We start from the raw sequence: 19,845 nt of genomic DNA on the forward strand, positions 1-19,845 counted from the left end.
TACCAGATCGGAGTAATGGCTTGTACGTGCTCACCACCCATTAAGCTCAATACTGTAAAATATGTAACGAGAAGATGGGCTTTGCCTTTCGGGGCTTATAATTCAAGTATAAAAGCAGAGACAGTTGGCATGTAGGAGAAAGCTAGGCTTGAGGACAGAGCAAAAAAGAATGTGTTCCTACGTGTGAGAAACAGTGGTGATGGCAAACCAGATGTCTGCTGCTGAACTGTTGGCAGTTAGCAGTGGAAATGCGAGTTACAAAGGAGGGGTTTGAAGCTTTTACTGGGGTAATACTCCTATGTCAGAAGTTGTATAGCAGAATTATCACTTGGAAAACATTTCAAAGTGTGTGATAAAGACTGGTTCAATTGCAAGTGAGGGGGGAAGGAGGGGGAATGGTAGACTGTCAAAATGAAAGTAAGTAGCCTGTGCTTGGTGTGGTAGAGAAACCAAAGGAGTGAGAAGAAGTGGTGGCATGGACAAAGTGGGGCATTCTGCAGCAGCATTTTGCATTGGATGTTATTGGGACAAGGTGGAGTCTGGAGAGATCTTGGAGGATACCTGAAAAGTGTTTTATAACTGTTGCACTAGTGGAGGGCTGCACTGCTTAGTAGTGAAGTCCTAATTTGCAGAAGTCTTTCATATTGTTTTCATCATCAACAGAAGTCCTCAAAGTTGTTTGTCCTTCAAGTCAACAAGTGGCATTGTCCAGCAGCGTGGTCCTGTCTGTGCTGATCATTTTAAACCAAATGCCGTAAAGTGACCAAGCTCTTAATTATTTCCCACAGAAATGAAGGATGCAATTCTGTACACGCTGACTACCACAGCCCACCACTGGGGCTCTGTGGAGAAGTCAGTGCTTCTCTGGGAAATCAGTGTTGGCAAGGTGAAGCCATAAGGCTGTGGTGCTTGAACGGGGGTTTCAGAGCCAGAGCCTGCTGTATGAAATAGTTTGGTTGATGTGGATGTAAAAGGGTATTATTTGGAAGTGACCTTCAATTTCATTTGTTAGACATGCACGGGAATAAACATAGTTAGAATTCTCAGTCATAAATTCTTCAGATTATAGCTTCAGTTGAGTGAACTTTACTTTGCTCTAAGAATGCCCTTTGTTTTTGTTTCTATTTTGCTTACTAATGTAATGGTCCTAAATTCACTACTGACAAATATCTTGGAAGTATTCTGGCTTGTTTTTTACTGCTGGCTCTTATCTCTTTTAAGTAGGGTTTATTAGATGAGATCATCTACAAAGGACTTATTTCTGTTATAAAATGGAATTAAAAAAAAGTAAAAATACAATTAGTAGTTGTTCTCTTTTTACTCAGTTTGAAAGATTAGAATATCAATGTCAAAGAGAATAACTGGGTTTCTGGAGTATGCTATGCAACTTTTGTTTTATCCTGTTTTGTCCTCTTTTGCTGCACTGTCTAGGGGAAAGGATCAGAGGCATTTCATTCTGTTCCTCAGCATTATCTTGAGGAGAGGTTTTTCCTCTCAAAACAATCCAGAATTGAAAGAACTTTTCAGTTCTCAAAATGAAATGACCACCAAACTTGTACGTTATGAAGGCTTAAAAAATAAAAGGTGTTAATCCCATTAATATTCTAATTCTCAACAATCTCTGCTGCTCTGTGGATTGTCTGCTTGAGGTGGCATTGTAATATTTTAACGTAAATGTCTGATTCAAACACTGAGTTTTGACATATTAAATTTCTCACAGGTTTTATTTTTACAGTTGCGACCTTCAGTACCTATCCTGTGTCTTTTAAGAATTTCGTCAGCCAGGGAACAGATTCGTTGGTTTAAGAGTAACTGGTAAGAATACTTACTTACATTGTTCTCATAACATTTTTCTTCTGCTTACGGATCTGAGATTTTAGGCTTGTTTTTCCATATTCAAAAAACACATAAAAATGAGGTACCCAAGTTAGATTTAAAAAACCTGCTCTCACATGCTTTTTTCTACATCTTCAAAAATACTGTGTTTGTCTTTAGCAAAACTGTTTATTGTGGTTCTTTCAGGGTGTAGTGAGCTACAAATAGATTTTTCAAGAAAAGAATCTGCTTGGTAAAATCATGAGCATTCATCTTACGCAGTTGATATGTAATAATTGTGTTAGAGATGAATCATCATTTATTACTTTATAAACATACTGCTGATTGTAAAAAATCCGTGACACTCATGATTAAGTTCATTTTATCACTTTTTGGTGTTTTTTTCCCCATAAGTTCAATAGAACATCTCATGCATATTATTAACGACCATATTCTGTCGCATATTAGCATGAGAAGAACACCCATGAAAATCAGTGGGTGGAGGGGTGTACTACATTGTATATGTGATTTCCCTCTGAGCTATTCCAGTGCAGTAGAAGAAAAGCTACTGTAAAGTCTAAGAAATCTGACTGGTGTGGAAATCAGTGTGAAATCAGAATTGGGTTATTTGGCCCTCAGTTTGAAATAAAAGTATAGCTTCCTAGGAAATAACTAATAATTAATTCTACATTCTACATGCATTAATTGATTCTTAAATCAAAATTTCTGATGGCTTCTGCTCCCAAATCAAATTCTTATGTTATTTCTTTATTGTAATTGTTATACTGGATTGTCCACTCGTTTTTATATCTTGTGAATCAGTAGAAACTGTGTGATTCAGAGGAATTGCGCTGATTTATAGCTGATGTAAGTGAGAGGATATTCAGGCATATTAAAGCTTTAGTACTGCAAATGCATAAGCAGGTATTGAATTACTGATGCTAATGGAATTACTCACGTGAGTAAAGTTAAACATAGACATAAGTGTTTTCAGGATTGATGTCTGTACTTACGAATTTATATAATTTAAGAATATGGCTCACAATTTAAAAAAACTTACTAATTGAATGTGAGCTACTGGATTTCATTCTAGACAATTGACTTGAAAAGAATTACATTGACTTGATTCTAGAATAATTCCATCAACTTCGGAAAAGATATGTGGATTTTTACTGCTGTAAATAAGGACGTAGTCTGACCAGTTCGCTGATTCCTACTAATATCAGGAAATACTTCCAGAGTAAAGGAGGAGCACAGAACTGGACAATTAGTAATACAAATGGTTTCAATCAAATGGTTAAATAGCTCAGCAAAGACGTGGTTCGTTTTGTAATAGCATTTGGAATCCAAATAAAACCATCTGAGAGATGTGCTGTTTGTTGTGATATTAATGCAGAAAACAGAGACAACCCAACATGTCTTGAATTTCAGGGGGGTGTCATAGGTTGAAAAAACCACACCAACCAACAAAAAACAAAGAAAAAATTCCAAGCCTACAAACTTAAAATACACATGCAGAAGCTCATGCTTGATTCTAATTAACAAAGCTTACCTTTCTCTTGACCATACCCCTTAGAGGTCATAATGTAAACTATTTAAATTGATAGTAATATTATGCACCACGAAATTAATTTTACATTGTATACAGTTTTTATTGTGACTTTATCTTGTTTCAAAAGTGCTTACTTTCTGATTTTGTGGATATTACTGACTGGATTACTTTTATTTTGGTTTTTACACAACAGTTATATTAGAAATTTGCTGTTTTATTCTTACCTTCTTAGTAAAAATCCTTTTATCACACAATGGGTAATTTATATCCATTACCAGCCCTTTCAATCCTTTTCAGTGGTGCTGTCAGTGCCTTTGGCACAGTAATGATTAATGTGATCTAATAATAGTGTGCCATTATATTACCTTAGTAAAACATGTACCAACATCCTATTCAGATCTACCAAATTCATAGCTTCCTATAATATTTTTGTTGAAAGACAGGATTACTATTTTTCAAAGCAGAATTTTTTTTTTTTGCCTTTAACATATTTAATGAAATTCACAATTCTTTGCCATGGTAATCTTTGTGCATGCATTTGAGCTTGATGGGTGAATTTTATATCATTCTGCATTATTATGATTTGTTAGGAAAATTGTTTGACACGTAAAGAGAGATATGCATTACATTGTTTTGTTTTGTTAAGGGTGCTTTTTAAGCATTCAGTACCTTCTGATTATTCTGCTTTATTTATCATACGGGGTATATTTAGACTGTAGTATGCAAGAATAAGCATTTGGGCTAAAACGTGTCTGTCTTTTTCTGCATTGTAACCCAGAGACTGCCACATACTACAGAAGGCAAGCTCTGTGCTCCTCTGCCCAGCAGTACCAGTTCTGGTTACACTTTGCTGTGGTGCTCTTTCTTTGGCATTTCCTTGCTGTTTTGCCTGTGGAAGCGTGCAGAATAGTGCCCAACTGTGAGCTGGAAACTTGGATTATGCTGTGCTGTGTTTGATTTTCAATCCAAGGTACATGTATTCAAAAACCAAATTCATACCTACCTACCCTCTTATCTACCTCTGTTCGAGGTTCAACTGGATACAGCATTGCTTGACCCCAATTTCCAGTTGTCAGGTAGTGTCAGATCACCTGAGAAGCAGAGAAACTATCCAGAGGACATATTTTTGGTAACAAAAAAATGTTGGTGCTCTGTTTTACATGTATGACTGCCTTCCAGTCATTCCAGTTATGTACCTGATGCAGTGTGGGAGTGTGCTGCCGCCCTTCCACTGAGCACTGATTCCCCCAGTCCTCTGCAACAGGAGAGGCTTTAGTCACAGCACTCTTTCCAGTCTTGGGTTCATCTATTTAATAATGCTCCTAATCAGCATGGCTGAAGAGTTTGGATAACACTGCATCTTTGCAAAGCATCTTAAATCTTCATCACCCAAAGATGTCATTATTGCAGTCAGGGAGTCACATACTTAACACTGTTGCAGTAAAATCGAAATGAAACAGCATGTCCACATTTTAACTCTACTTTGTGATGTTCTGTTAAATACATACTCTCACTGTTTCATCATATCACAATAAATAATGAATGAGAAAAATATTTTAATCTTGTCAATACTGGCAATGTCTAAAAACAAGGGAAGTGTGTGTATGCATTTATGTGGATTCTTTATTTGATTTAGGCTAAGCGATACAGCTGTAACATGATTTGAAATATGCAATCAATGTAAACGAAGAAAAATATTTTGAATGAAGTGTATAAACTGTGTGGTTCTTTAGACATATTTTTAGGAAAAGAAAAAAGATTATGATTGTCATACCATATAACAATAATACTACTACTGGAAATATATGCAGCAGCTTTATTTTCTGCCACGGTAAAGACAATCTTAAGCCTTGGTCATTTAAATCAAAGACATTTTCATCTCTTCCACATAGACGATTCTTCATGACATAACAAGAAATGGGGGAGGAGGAGGGGAGGGGAATAAAGCCTGAAATCTTGCTTTAGCATTGTATTCAAAAGGTTTAAAGAAAGTTCATAAAGATGCTTCCCTGTTTTTAGTAATAAATAATTATTTATGAAACAGAAAAACCTTTTATAAAGAAGTCTCCAAAATCAGTTTTCTAACGGAGATATAATTTGTTAAAGCTCTAACAGAGCTGTACCAGTCTTGAATTAGAGATACCCTTAGGTTGCACTGTAAGTCACTGGACTGTTTATTGTGCAGATTGCATTGTATGTTATTGCTTTATTACTTGTGGATCCTGCCCTTGTACTAGTCAGGACCAAGCTGGAATGAAAAATGGTGGCTTCCTTTTTTTCGCTAAGAAAAGAATGGTCAGTGAAATTTTTCTCCCTCATCTCTTTACATGCAACTCAAAATAGATGTAGTAGGACAGAACTACCAGAATAGACTGTTCCATGGTCTGAAGCATTTTCAGGGCCTTGCTAGCTGCTCTTATGTTGTCCCTTTCATTGGGAGATTATCCTATGAAGTGTACAAGGGACTAGGTTCCTTAGTGTAGTTTTATGCCTGTTTCTTCGGTAAAGTAGGATTGGAAGTTGGTGAATTGGCCAGCAAAGGATTAATTCATCTGCACATCTTTCCATCTCCATTCTGATGGGATAGAGGCTCTTATGTGTCATCTCTGGTAGTATGGCTGATTGGAAGAGGGAGAAGAGGATCTTGCTGCAGCTGCGCAAGCTGTTAAACAGCACCATTACTGTCCACTGCCCTTGTTTGGGTTCCTGTCTGTATTGCTGTACTGTGATCCTTAACACACGTGGGTAGGCGAGGAAGTGGCTTCTTTTGTGTGACTGAAAGAAAGGCCCCCCAGTAAGCAAAGGAAGGAAAATAAAATATTAAAAAATCTTGGCCTGATTCTTGGAAGATAAAAAATACAAGGGGAAAGTATTTTTGGCTTTTAAGGCTAATTTTACCTCTTGTGAGGCCATCAGGTCAATGAGTAGAAGTGGTGACTGGTAATTCTTGAGTTATATTACTAGCCACTGAATTACTGTGTGACTTTAGTAATGAAACATAAATGTTCTCTCTGTTCCCCAGTGGGCATAATACCATTTACCTGTCTCAAAAATGCTTTGTAATTTAATTAACACTTGGAGTGCTCTTTGAGATCCTTAGGTAAAAGCAGGAAAAATGAGTCAATTGTTACAGAAATCCTAATTTATCCCTATTTAAAAAAAATTACACTTTGTCGTGACTTTTTCAAACCTCAAATAATGCTTGATAGGAGTTTTGGGCTTTGTTCTTACTTGGTCCTTAGAGTCACTTATTCTTAGTGATTTGCATAGGCGCAGTGTAGGTATTACTTTTTAGTTCAACAGAGTATTTTGGTGGATCATAAATTACCAGTCCCTGTTCTGGGAATCTGTTTCTGAGAGAAGCGTACATTTTCAGAGGAGAATTTGAATTGTGCTAGGAAAGTTTTGCGGTATTCTTCAACATACATGTTTTACTGTTTTAGGGGAAATGGTTCTTGATTTTTAGTTGTGCACTGGATGTAATAGCTTAGTCTTTGTTTCATCAAGCATGCTACTATCTTGGTGATAAATTACACATGGGTGTACTGTTGTAACTACAGCTATTCAACAGTCATATATAGTTACCACATCCTGTCATGGCCACATCACTGACCAATGACCAAACCAAGTATTTCCTTGCTATAGACAATCCCTGTCTATAAGTACACACTAATCTACCTTTGGACTGATTTGAATATTTAATTGTATATACACGTTTGTAAGCCAGTTAAGAAACTGATTTTCTTCGTTCTCTGCTGACCTCCAATAAAGAACTTGCATTAAGACAAGCAGGAACACTTGCAGCAAGCAAGCTGTAACTTCAACCCATCCATGCTTTCATCTTGTTTTGGAAACAGCCAGATCTCTCTCTCTTTAAAATCATGAAACTCACCTCTTTGCTTCCAGGTATGTAATTCATTCTCACACTTTTTCTTTAGCAGCTCCAAGCATTCATGTGGGGTTTGCTGTCTACCACTCAACTTTCTTTTCAGGTGCTATGAAAACAGCACACATACCTGGATACAGCTGGCTTAAAGTAAGGTTTTTGGGAAAAAACGTCTGTTTAGACATTTTTTTCCCCACTTTTAATCTACTTTATGCCACTATCTTATTTTAACTACTCAAAAGGAGTTTAAACACTCTTAGATAAGCAGATAATCTCAACAATCACCTTACAGCTAGCAAAAATGTTGCACACCTGTTTGTACGCAGCCTTGAAATACGTCAAAGTTACACAAAGCAAGTCTGCCATCCCTTCTGGTATTAAAAATGCCATTATCTTGAAGTTTTAAAGTTGTACTATTTGTGTAATAGCACCTATGAGGGAGTTTATATCTTATTCTTCCCTTCATCCCGTTCATCTCCTCTTGTTTCAGAAGAACCCTTTTGGTCTTGCTTTGGTAATTTAAATAGACAGTCTGGTGCAGTTGTGACTGAAACTGGGGGCTGTCTTTCAGATTTCATGGAAATCTGGGGAGACCAGAATACCTGAAGTGATCTGCCACTGCTTTTCAAATATTTGAGAGTAACACATGCTCCATTTAAAATAAATTGTTAATATTTTTTTCTGACTCTACAGCTGACATTCTTTCCTGCTCTGTAAATTTTACTTTTATTGCATCTTATTTTTTACCGTACATTACAACAAAAGATTTGGAGGAAAGGTGGAGTGGGAGATGTCCATGAAGTTCCACACTTCTGCACTGCTGCAGCGACAGGTAACAGTGCTGGGAAGGAGTGCAAAAGTACAGCAGCAATGAGGACATCCGTACATGTGTCTTTAGACTTCCTAAGAGGTGCTTGCTTTGAGAACAAGTGGAAGTGTGCAACTGTAATGCTCAATGAAAAAGTGGTAAGCTTCTCTCCTTTCCTCCTTCATACTCTTCCTCTGGAATATTACATTGTTACTGAAAGCGTGGCTGCACAGAAAGAGAGCACATCGTGAGTCTTTTAGTAGTGATCTCAAGTGTTACTTTGAATGGACATTGTCCTGTGAGCAAATCACTGGAGGAAAATTCTTGTGCTCCTTTTCTTTCCTGTGGGTAACTGCACATTGCATAGCTGACCAAATATGCCAAGACCATGGAAAAAGAGAAAATGGCAAGATGACTGTTTCTCAAAAACAGTAAACACACATTGCAGCCTGGCTTCTTATTTGAGAATGCAAGATTTTACTTTTTGAATAACTACTGTATTTTAACAATAGGCATCAAGTGGTTGCTATGTGATACACAACAGTGTTTTTCATGAACTTTTGGCTGCTGAATAAGCCCAGCAAATATGGGTTCTTACCCTTTTAGTTTTCTGGGTCAATTCATTTTGCACAAAAGAGAGAATGATAATTTGAGTTGTAGGCAGAGAATGTTTTCTTCACATGGTAGGAAAGATGAAAGCTGTTTTTATTTGATTTCTTTTTAAATTAAAAATTATAATTCTTTATAGAGTTACAAATAATTATCTTATTACTAAAGGCATCTTGTAAGCTTGTTACAGAGTCTTTCTCTGTAAAATAATTGCTGACTGTCACTGCAAACTAAAAGTGGGGGAGAAGGAGGGGAAAACCAGAAATATAAATGTGTGTAACGTGTATGTGTAGATATTACCATTTATTTTTTAAAAATGTGATTTGATTGCCCCAAAAGCAAATACCTAGGTGAATGCTTCTTGTTTGTTAGGTGTTGCTGGCTGATTACAGATATATAAAGGTGTTTTCTGAACTGCTGTTCTTCTCTAAATGCTCAGTCCTTTCCTGCTTATGGGTCAGAGAGGACAGAGTCTGTCAGATTTAGTTGGCTTCCTGATGGGACACCACATTGAGGATGCTTTTATGTTCTTATCTTCTGTTCTTCTGTTGTTGGAATCCCATGGAGCAGGATTTCTGAAAACTCTGGTTTAAAATCTGCGTGAGAGCAGGGGCTGGCACTTGGTAATGTGGGGGTGGGGTTCGGGGGGGGGGGGGCAGGTGAGGTAGCAGAAGAGCAGGCAGATGTCAACAGCTGGTGGGAACACCACTCTGATCCACAGGGTTAACGACAGCTTATGTAGGGGGAGGAAGAGGACTCCAGAAGTAGGGACAAAGGAGGTGGTTTGGGATAGGGGGAGGAAAGGTGTTCAAGTTGTGCAAGGGAAGAGAGACAAATTTCTGTGTAAACATCTATGAGAATGTGTAACAGTCTAGCATTGAGAAACGTAAAGATCTTATTTCATTTTAATTAGCTTCTGGAATAAGGATACCCACAGGGACTTAGGAAGGCTTTGGAGCAGGAAGAAGGGTGCTTGGTTGGGAGGAGAGTGGAAGATGGAAGAGTGTTAGTGAGAAAAGATCCATTGTATTGAATGATGAAGAGTTTTGGGCAGGGTGATGGAGATCTAGGTTAAGGATTCAAGGGCCACCAGGATAGCATGGGTGGAAGGTTATCACACTCTTCTGCTAGACTGTTGCTAAGCCAAGACCTACCCTATCCTGTATTAGATATGTAGCAGCCCTTGTTTAGTGTTGACCAAATTAATGGAGGACATCATGTATGTGGCAAATTCAACAAGGCTTTGGAAGGTGGGTGAACAAACCATTGATGCACTGCTTGCCACTGTCGGTGTTGGACTGGATCTGGTTACTTCAAGGAAAGTACAATTGTAATCACTCTTCGTTTTGCTGGCTGTGAATGACAGCAGCCATAGTGCTCATCCATACACTGAAGTGCCACAGGGACAGGTTTTAGAATGAGAGATGCAAACTTGACCTGAGCATTCTGGCTGTTCATTCTTTAAGCCCCTTACAGTGCTGGCAAAACACAGCTCTAGAGTAGGTTCTGTTTCATGCCATCTTTCCTCTAATCTGGACATCACTTATCACAGTGGCCATAGTCTTGCATTTATGTAGTTCACATAATTTCATTAGATTGAATAAATCTATATAGATTTGTACCAAGTACTTCTGCTGAGAAGGTTTGCGTTTGTTGTCACTGATTTATTTTTTTTTTTTTTCTTGTACTAGTCAGTTATTTCTGTGTTATTGTGGCAAAGATTGTGTATCTTAACCAGCCAGCAGAGTGTGAGTGTTTCACCTTTCTGAAAGAATTTCCTTACTAAGAAGAACGAAGGAAGTTACAATATATCCCAGGTCACCATGTCCTGACAATCTTCAGAAAATTTTCTGTTTCTCTCCCTGTGTGCCCAGTTGCCCTTCTCTTAAAAATACCTACTGCCTCTTCTTGGCTAGGTTCATTCTGGTTTTGAGGGACATACCTTTTCTCTTTGGTATCAGACCCTGCAACATCCGCCCCACCTCAAGCACAATAGGGATCGCTTGCTCAAATAGAAAGAAAAATTCTTTCACGGATGACATTTTTTTTTTTTTTTTTTTTTCTTAGACGTTCCATGTAATGCATCTATCACTGGGATAATTTTCCCTCTCAAAGTCATATCAGACACAAAGCTGTCTTCAGGGCTATTTCTTCTAGTTCACTGGACAGCTGTTCTGCCTGAAAAGAAAGAAAAGATCATATATCAATCAAAGACTTCAGGAGAATCCTTATGTTCTTTAACTAATAGGAAAATCCTAACTGTGAGTTCTTGATCTTCTGACTTCTGCTTTTTCAGTTTGGAAAACTGCATTGATGTATTTTGCAAGAGTATCTGTTGGGTTTATTTTTTTTAATGTTTCTTTTGTGTGTCGTCTTGATGCTTGGAGGGTGTTACAAACTCATCTTCACTGGTGACAGTCACATCATAAGCAAACAGTTTTCTTACCCCTGTGACTTGATTGATCCTCTTATGAATGTCACTATGGGCAGAAATTAGTGCTGCTTAGCAGGAGCAAAGTTCTCATCTTTGCTCTGTTGGTGCTGAACTACTGATTTCCAGTGGAAAAAGGCTAAAGGGCTGAGGGACGTGCCCAAGCTGCAGCCGTCTTAACTGATACAGATGTCTGTATTTACTCATCATTCTGAGTTTCTGTAACTCCATCACACTGAAATAACTAACAGGTAATAAATTCCTTTTTTGTTAATTAATTTATTACTAATTACACATTTACCCTAGTCTGTGATGCTAATTTAGATTCAAAGTACATTAGAAATTCCTTGCCTGTAAAAAAAAAATCAGAATACTTTATACAATTTACTAAATGATGTGCACATACAATAACAGAATTGAGTTTAGCATGTGTCCTTTCATCTGTCAGTGTGGGGTGAAACACGTAAGTGAACTTGGATGCTACCATTTTAGCCTAGCAGTGATTACCGTCCAGAATGGAAACTTCATCCCGGATACAGGGTTTTCTGGCCTTTTTATGGTACATTTTGAGTGTTAGAGCATGTTTGCACAGTGCAGAGCAGTACTGTGCAGGTAGACTGGAACCAAGCTGAAGGCTGACTTGGAGACAGAGTACCCAAGGAAGCTATCAAATTGACTTGGATACTTCTGCACAAGGGAAAAAAAAAAAAAAAAAGGCAAAACTAAACCTCAGGATTTTTTTGTATCCACCTGTTGGTGCTCTTCAAAGATATCATTAGCAATATATTATATGTTCATGCTACATTAGATTTGAAGGTATCTTCAGAGCCCAGTTGATGGGGGTCAGAAATATACAGATACACAGAGTTTTGATGATTTTTGCTGAAAGAGACCCTCTGTTCTCTAAGCCAGCAGACCTTGACTTGGTAAGGCTTTGCAGGGGCTGCCTGGCCTGGATTACTTTATAGAGGATTGCAAACAAAATTCAGGCACGATGCAGCTAATTACACAGTGAAAAAGGGGTATGAGAAAGGAAAGATGTGCCAGGATAACTGCAGTAAATTCTTGTATTTATGTATGCTTAAAGTTGTCCGGACCCAAAATTTCCTGAAGCAAATGAATTTATCAACTTTAAGTAGATCTTGGATCATATCCTTTGCCATCTTGGGTCAGAATATTGTGGAGCTTTAGAGGAAGAGGCAAGAAACCTGTGATCGGTATTGTAGAAAAAGCTCTCCTTAAGGATGTTGTAATTATAAGCAGGACACATGGCCAGTGTGTACAATGTGATAGTTCCAAACACAGGGAAAACAGTGGGGATGATTTAATTCTCTTTTGCTTTGAAATAAAAAAAAATAATATCAGTTTTATTTAATCAATAGACGCTAGAGTTTGATGTATGGATGAAAACTTACAATCAGTGGAATGATATTTCTGGTTAAGCACTTGTCATCAGGAACTTGTTTGACCTGTGAGCTGCTTCATTTTTTAAACTTAGATGTCTTTATTATAGAACTTCTAAAGATTGTTGGATTGCCAGCATGGGGAGCGTGTGTGTGTGTGTGTTTTAATACAGATGCATCTTGTAGGAAAGGAGATAAACCTTTTTCTTTGTACACAGGCACATACATGATTTATCAAACATATTGTATTACTCTGTCTTTACAGTAAAATGTACAGTGGAAGTGAATTACTCTATCTGTGTAGGATTAGAAACTATGATGTTCTGTCTTGTATTCAAGAAGAGGATTACTGTGCAGATAACGTGCAGATAATTTACTTTTAGTGAGGCATTGCAGCTTAAGGACAGCAGAATCAACTTTCTTGAGGTAGAAGGAATAGGAATTGGTATAGAACAATATAGTGTAGTTGACCACTCGTAGGAAATTCAAGATAACAGAAATATATCATTGTATATTTATTGAACAGTCATTTTTTCCCATCATCCTAAAATGATCTTTTGATTTAAAAGAAAATAAAAATAATCTATTGTAAGTGCTGAGTACCTTGAAATGCACTGATTTTATTGCATGTATGATTGGCAGTATTAAATGCCAACAGCTCATGTAAATATGAAACATCTGTACATTATTATTTAGGGATTTTTCATCTGTTGATTTTAGAAATGAGTATTTTATGAGTCCTTGCATGCATTGTTGTGTATTACTTACATACAGAAGCAGTCAGTAATGAAAGAATAGTCCTGAAATATACTGTATATGGTTTTGTGATTAAGGTACGAAATACACAGCATATGAAGAAATACAATATGCATTGCATTTGATTTTAGGTGTGGCAGCAGCAATTATGATTTCATAACAGTAGGAGTAACATGACAGTTCAAAAGCACAGTGAAAAGATTATGTTTTTTTTATACACAGCAATGTAAATTCTTAAAATAACAATGTAATTTTTACATTTCTCACTGGATATCAGGATAATCCAATTTAGAACAATTTATTTTCAACAGGTATGGTAAAAACAGATATATCATTCTGGAGCATGGTATAATACATTAATTTTTATGAGTGAGTTATGAAGATGTACAGCTCAGGACCTAGGATAAACATCATATTCCTTAATTAATCCATTACGCTATGGCACATATGTGCCACTTTTATTACTCTAAAATGAAAAATGGGGGGGGGAAGCTGCTTTTTTTTTTCTCCTGTATTAGAAAACCTTTCTTCTAAAATCATAAAAATGTAAAATCTAATATACTAAACACTATTAATGAGTTAGACATCTAAGTTCCTTGAAGAGTTCTAAGATAAAGAGCCATCATCTTTCCATAATCACATTCAAATACTTTCTGTAGCTTAAATGTTTTAAAACAACTTATTGATGCAGTTCCTATGTGTTTAAATGAATCCAGACCACTGAAATTCCAGCTAGAAATGCAGGCTGATCAGTGACTGAGCTATAATATAGGAACAGTAGTGGAAAATGAATGAAGAAAAAAAAATCTGCCCCTTTAACATCTCACAATGCAGTATTATAGATGCATATAGTTTCTGAAGCCCTACAGCTGCCTACAATGAACCTTTTCCTCTTATGGGTCTTACAGCTTTCAGTCAAGATTCTCCCTTCTGACCCCTCATAGATCCCCAGCAAATATGGTGTATTTTGTTAAAGGACAGGAAACTCATAATTTCTAGAGGAAGGATGGCAAAATGTCCACTTCTGCTTGACTCCTCTAGCCTCAGCTTAGGAAGCTGGTCCCTTTTGGCTCTCAGTATGTGCGCACCAAGTTTTAACCACAGCGTTTTATTTACAGATGAGGATGAGTATTAGTCTTGTAATTATAAATATTTTGCATTTACAGTAAAGGATCTACAAGAGCTTTCATCATCCATTGATTAAAGAGTTAAACTCCACCACAGTCTGGTGGCTAGGTAAGTTGTACTAGCCCTGCAGGTCAGCGTAACTGCGGTTTGGGAAGGTGGGGAGATTTTCTTAACATCTGTCGCTGGCAGAGCTGTGTGAGGCGTATCTTGGAACAGCCTCCAGATCTTCCTTGCTTCCTGGGCTACGTCGTCTTCTCAACACAGTGTATCTATTTGATTATCTAATACGGGAACTTTTTTTCCAAATGTTGTATTTCATCTTGTATTTAGGTACTACAGCTGGGTGCTGAAACAATTACTTGCAGCTTGCCTCCTAAATTGTATCAGAATTTCTTAATAACAAACCTGTAAGTTTTATGAACGTGTGTTTTGTGTGCCCAAGACCAAATGATCTTGAAGATAACTATGTGAATACATTTTAATGTAATTCTACTGTTAGGCTATCTGCCACTACCTGTCATTTCTAAAATCTGATACTAATAGAATTTAGTATTTGTCATTTTACGTTAAAATAGGAATAGACATAAGCCAACGTAAACCAAAACACTATTAATGAAAAAAAATCAAATTAGAGATTATTTTGTATTGGAGACATTAAATTTAATATAAATTAGCACAATACAAAGAAATAATGTTTTTTTGCTATCTCAGCATTAGAAGAATAGCACTGCTTTTCTCCATATGTCTGTGTCACCAGGTTGTTATTTCTTTTGTTTAGTCATATAATAGAATGTGTTGAGACATATTATCCTCAACTTGCGTAACAGCCTACAAATACTGATTGCAGTTTGAGCTTGTTATGGAAAAGTATTGCCCTGTGGATTGAGAAAATGACCAACAGCGGACTATAATCTATGAAGCTGAGAGTAAAATTGCCAACTAGAGGTCATTTTTCAAACCAAGGGGCAATAGTTTTCTACTATAAACTGAATATTACAGTCAGTATATGTTTTATTAAACCATTTCAGAAACTTGGGAGCAGTTTCATTTAAACTTCTTGCTTGATGTGGCTCAGAGAACAGGCCCAGGGCAGCTCACAAAAGAGGCCTGGCATAGTCTCTATAATAAATATTCTGTATACTCAGTAATTATGAAGACTTTAGGGCCTTAATGGTGAAAGGCCATATCCTGCCACCATTCTGCATCCTTAGCAGCAATTGAAGTCATTAAGATTTGTGTGTAAATATCAGTGCAGGCTGCTGTTTCTCACTCTAATACTGTGACAAACTAGGGTTAAACTATATAGAAAACCCAGTTATGGCTCTTACAGTCTAAAAGATTAAAAGGAAAACACCTTTCCCCTTCTCCATACCCTTTCTTTGTTTTTCTTTCCTACTGAAATATGTAGACAATGGATCTCTTTATTGGCACTCATATGGGGGTGATTGCCTAGTGCCTTAGTCGATAAGAGGATTTCCCTTCTGGAACAACAAATAACAACAGTAACATGCATGAAGAAAGTGAAGCCTTTATCCTCCTCCTTTAACAGACCTTGTATATCCATAAAGAGTTCTGCCACCCTGTGCCTGGGGAACAGAGGTGCTTTCTGCAGCCATTGCTCCGAGTGACTTCTACTCATTGTCAGTACAAACTCCTTGGTGGACTTCAGGTTTTAGAAAGAGCGATAGGGAGTTCTGCCTTCTCTGCAAAACAGGGGGGCAAAGAAAAATGAGAAAGACCATAGTGATTTGGGCAGAAGGGAGCCAGATAAAATCTTTCACTTTTTCCTTGGGAATCCCTGATGAAAGCATCTTGTTCAGAGCTCCTTGTGAAATTTCTCCTTAGTGTCTCTGTAAGCTTTGATGTCAGCTTGTTGGTCAACTTGGTGTCTGCCTCGCAGGATTTTCAGTTTTCTGTTTTGGGGCAAAGCTCACAGACTGATCCTGGTTTTGTGGCATAAGCATGTCACAGTCCAATACTACTGTGTTGTCAATAGTAAAAATACTTCAGTTACTGCATGCCTAAGTTGCAAGTTCACTTGTTACACTTATGCATGTAAATTGTGCATTCACATAACCATAATTAGAACTTTCTGTCTGCACTTGCCAGATTAATGCATAGTTACAGCTGTAGCATGGGCAAATTAGGTGCAAAATTTGGTTTTGCACTCTGAGTTTTTAAAAAGCAGACCTTACATCCATATGTGTGTGTATATTATACAGACACAGATATAATTTTGTAATGGTCATAATTTTAAAGGTCTACATAAAACTTCACCACCTCAGTAAGGGTGATGGATTAGAATAATAAAAATTGGAGCAGCAAAAGACCTCTTACACATCTAGTCCATCTTCTTGACATTACAGGATTGTTCCCTACAGGGTATTTTCTAATACTTTGTCCAGAGCAGGTTTAAATGTCCCAAGCAGTGAAGTTCCTACTAAAGTTTCACAGTTATAATTCAAAGGATATTTTTCTGACACTTTATCTTAAATTGATCAGTTTACCCTGTTTATGTGGGTCATAACTTCAGGGACCTGTCCTGTTTGTATCTCCTTGGTGCTTCCATGCTTCTAAATATTTGCAGAAAGCCGCCATAAATTACTTTGGTATTGACTGGGCCCTTCTCTCCCATCCTCTGCCTAACACGGTGTCACTGGGCAGATTGTGAGGTGGTTTTTTCCCCAAAAGTCTCTTGTAGATCAGAGGACTGGGACAAATGAAGATGAAACTATGAAGTTACTGTTGCATATATTGCATAATATATACATGCTTTCTCTACATGCTTATGTATCTAGTCTGCTGGTTTCTAGGAGGATGTTGCTTAGAGGTCTGTCTGATTTTACTGGGCACTGTACAAACATATAATTAATCTCATTTTTAGCAATGCTTAGCTCCAAGCTGAGGATGTAGAAGATATAGGGTTATACGTTTCTAAAACATTTTTATTATGCATTTTCTATTTTGATTGACAACTATTAGTATTTTAGGATGACAGAAGTGAAACTTACTCTGCCTGACAGCATCAAATATAATGTATGCTAAGTAAACAGAAGCATGTGAGCTGGATAATATTTATTGTATAGTTACATAGCAATGTGGTAGGAGACTAGAGAGAGAATTTTCTTCAAGAAGGATACTTGATATTTTATGATTTTCAGAAATACATAGGACTGACTGAACTTTACACCTTATTTCCTCAGGGTAGCTTGCAGGTTTATTGTCTATCCTGGCTGGGTTGTTCTTGAAAACTTCCATTGTTCATCTTCTTCCTTCCTCTCAAATTGTCTTTGTTGGAGAGGAGTAGGAGAAGATTGTTCTGAGAGAAGTTTTATAATTCTGCTTTACCATTTGATGGTTTACCTTGCAGCTCCAGCCAACACTTGTATTGAACCCTTCATATCCAGTCCTTTTCCCAGAGAGCTTGACTGTCCAAGTAGGTGAAAGTCTGGAGAGGTGAGAGGCAGAGTCAGAAGTGTTGTGCTATAGGAGATTTATGGGGAGAAGGATGGAGCCACTGTGACCAAGTCACATTTTCTCATTTGGCAAAAGATCAATAATAATTTTAATTGAGTAAATAATAATTTTGTCTCCAGAACAAAAAGAATAGTTACTATGAAGGATGTGCTATTTTCCCATGTATTTCTAGTGAATATTTAACATAAAGCAATTAGAGGCAGGGCAAGAATTATATGGCTCTTAAAACCCAACGAATAGAAAGACTCCTGTTTTCAGGACACAATTCACCCACCTAAAATTACATATGCAGTTCAAGTTAAAAGGAAGAAGCTGGAATGTTCAGAACCTGGTTCAGAAGGTTGTGCTTAGGCCTGTGAGTGTCGACCACAACGCTGGAGCCAGGCCTGGCTTTAGGGTAGGACAGCAGAGATGTGCATCTTCTGAAAACACACATAAGCAGTACAAGATAAGTGAATAAAGATGTGAATTGTGCTGTGTGAACAAGTGAATTGAATGATAAAATTGGCATTAATAAAAAAGTAGGAAGACTGTGAGCTCTCTTTTTTTTTTTTTTTTTTTTTTTTTTCAAAATTAATTTCAGCTTCTATCCTTTTCAGCAAAAAAGTGCTTGGCTTAGTGTTGCAGAAAGTTTGTCAGGCATGGAATAAATTAGGCAGAAGTACCTGGTTTAGCTTATGTAGTGAAAGGAATAAAGCTGTGTTAATGTAGCATTCTGCTTGTGCTAATTTTTCCTAATTGAGACCTAGCTTGACTGTTTCAATGCAGTTACTGTGCGTACCTATCATTAGTGGAAGAAACTCTAAGAAGCAACTCTTTAAATTGTTCTCAAGTCAGGGTTTTTTAAACACATGACCAAGAATTACTGCTTGTGTCCTTTGCTGGGCATCAACACAGGTAGCTGTAAAATCACAAAATATCATTAGGTAGTTGGTTTTGGCAAACTGGTTAACCGGAGAAGGAGAATCAGTGGGATTGATACATTTCACCTTTATTTACTCTCTTAGGTGAAGTATTTTTTCCAGTCATTGAGATAAAAAGTATCCCAAGTGAGGGGTGCTTTTATTTTTCCCTGAGCGCACCTTTATATACAGTGCTTGACTTCTAATGCAACTGTTAGGTAGCACTTTTAAACAGTTGAAGTTTCTACCTGCAACCAGAATGTCTTTAAACACAAAATTACATTAAAAACAAAACAAAACAAAAACAAAAAACAAAACAAAACAAAGAACCCCCAAACAACCCTGATCATATAGCATTTATTATGAACTGTCTGGTCAAGTTCTGCATTCACTCCTTAAATATAGTACATCATACTTCATTGCTGGAAAATTCTCCTTCAGATTATAACCTCTTCTTCTCTCTCAAGTGCAAGTAGTTGACTGCTGCAGCATTCATCCAGTGCACCTTTTGTATTTACTTCAGCTTTTCATTCCTTGAAAGTGGTTTTTCTATTGACTTGTTCTTGGCATCAGGCTGATGCCATTAAAAAACATACCAGTCTTAAAATGCTTATTATGAATCTTGATTGGTGACAGCGCTGAAGGTGCTTGTGGAAGTACAATTTGTGAATAGCAGTTCTTGTCGACCAAGATGATGTGCCGTTGTGTCTGGCATCCTCATAAATTGTTATCAATCCTGTTACCAGTGTACATCTAGCCCCTTCTTGTCCATCTGTGATGCTCATAGGTCATCTCTTTGGGGCATTAATATTCACATTTCAGAATGATACCTCTAATGACAGCTCTCACTTTGAGGGAATAGTGCCATGTTATGGTGGAATAAAGTGTCACAATAACTTACATAAATAAGTCAGTTGGCATGGGAAGACAAAAGCATTTCATCTGGCAGGAGGAAAAAATGGAGAGGAAAGGCTGTGGGTGCATGGTTGCTACTGAAAAAAAAGGCACTACTACCCAGTAGAGTATAAATGAAGAAATGTGCCATCTGCATCACATTTGTAGTTAGGGTGGTTATACA

The 19,845-nt window shown here is 37.3% G+C and overlaps 1 protein-coding gene across 6 annotated transcripts in view; it reads left to right on the forward strand.

Annotated features, from left to right (window-relative positions):
- The window catches only part of ZNF536 (zinc finger protein 536), a 353,231-nt gene that overhangs the window by 53,432 nt on the left and 279,954 nt on the right, over positions 1-19,845 (forward strand). For 3 of the 6 annotated variants that reach the window (XM_027813254.2, XM_027813259.2, XM_055726962.1), the window contains exons 2-3: positions 1,721-1,815; positions 14,427-14,496. The gene's annotated coding sequence lies outside the window, so the exon portion shown is untranslated. The remainder of the gene's footprint in view (positions 1-1,720; positions 1,816-14,426; positions 14,497-19,845) is intronic. The other 3 variants (XM_027813255.2, XM_027813257.2, XM_055726961.1) reach the window with 3 other exon arrangements.

Source organism: Falco cherrug, chromosome 14, assembly GCF_023634085.1.
Source record: "Falco cherrug isolate bFalChe1 chromosome 14, bFalChe1.pri, whole genome shotgun sequence".
Lineage (NCBI taxonomy): Eukaryota > Metazoa > Chordata > Aves > Falconiformes > Falconidae > Falco > Falco cherrug.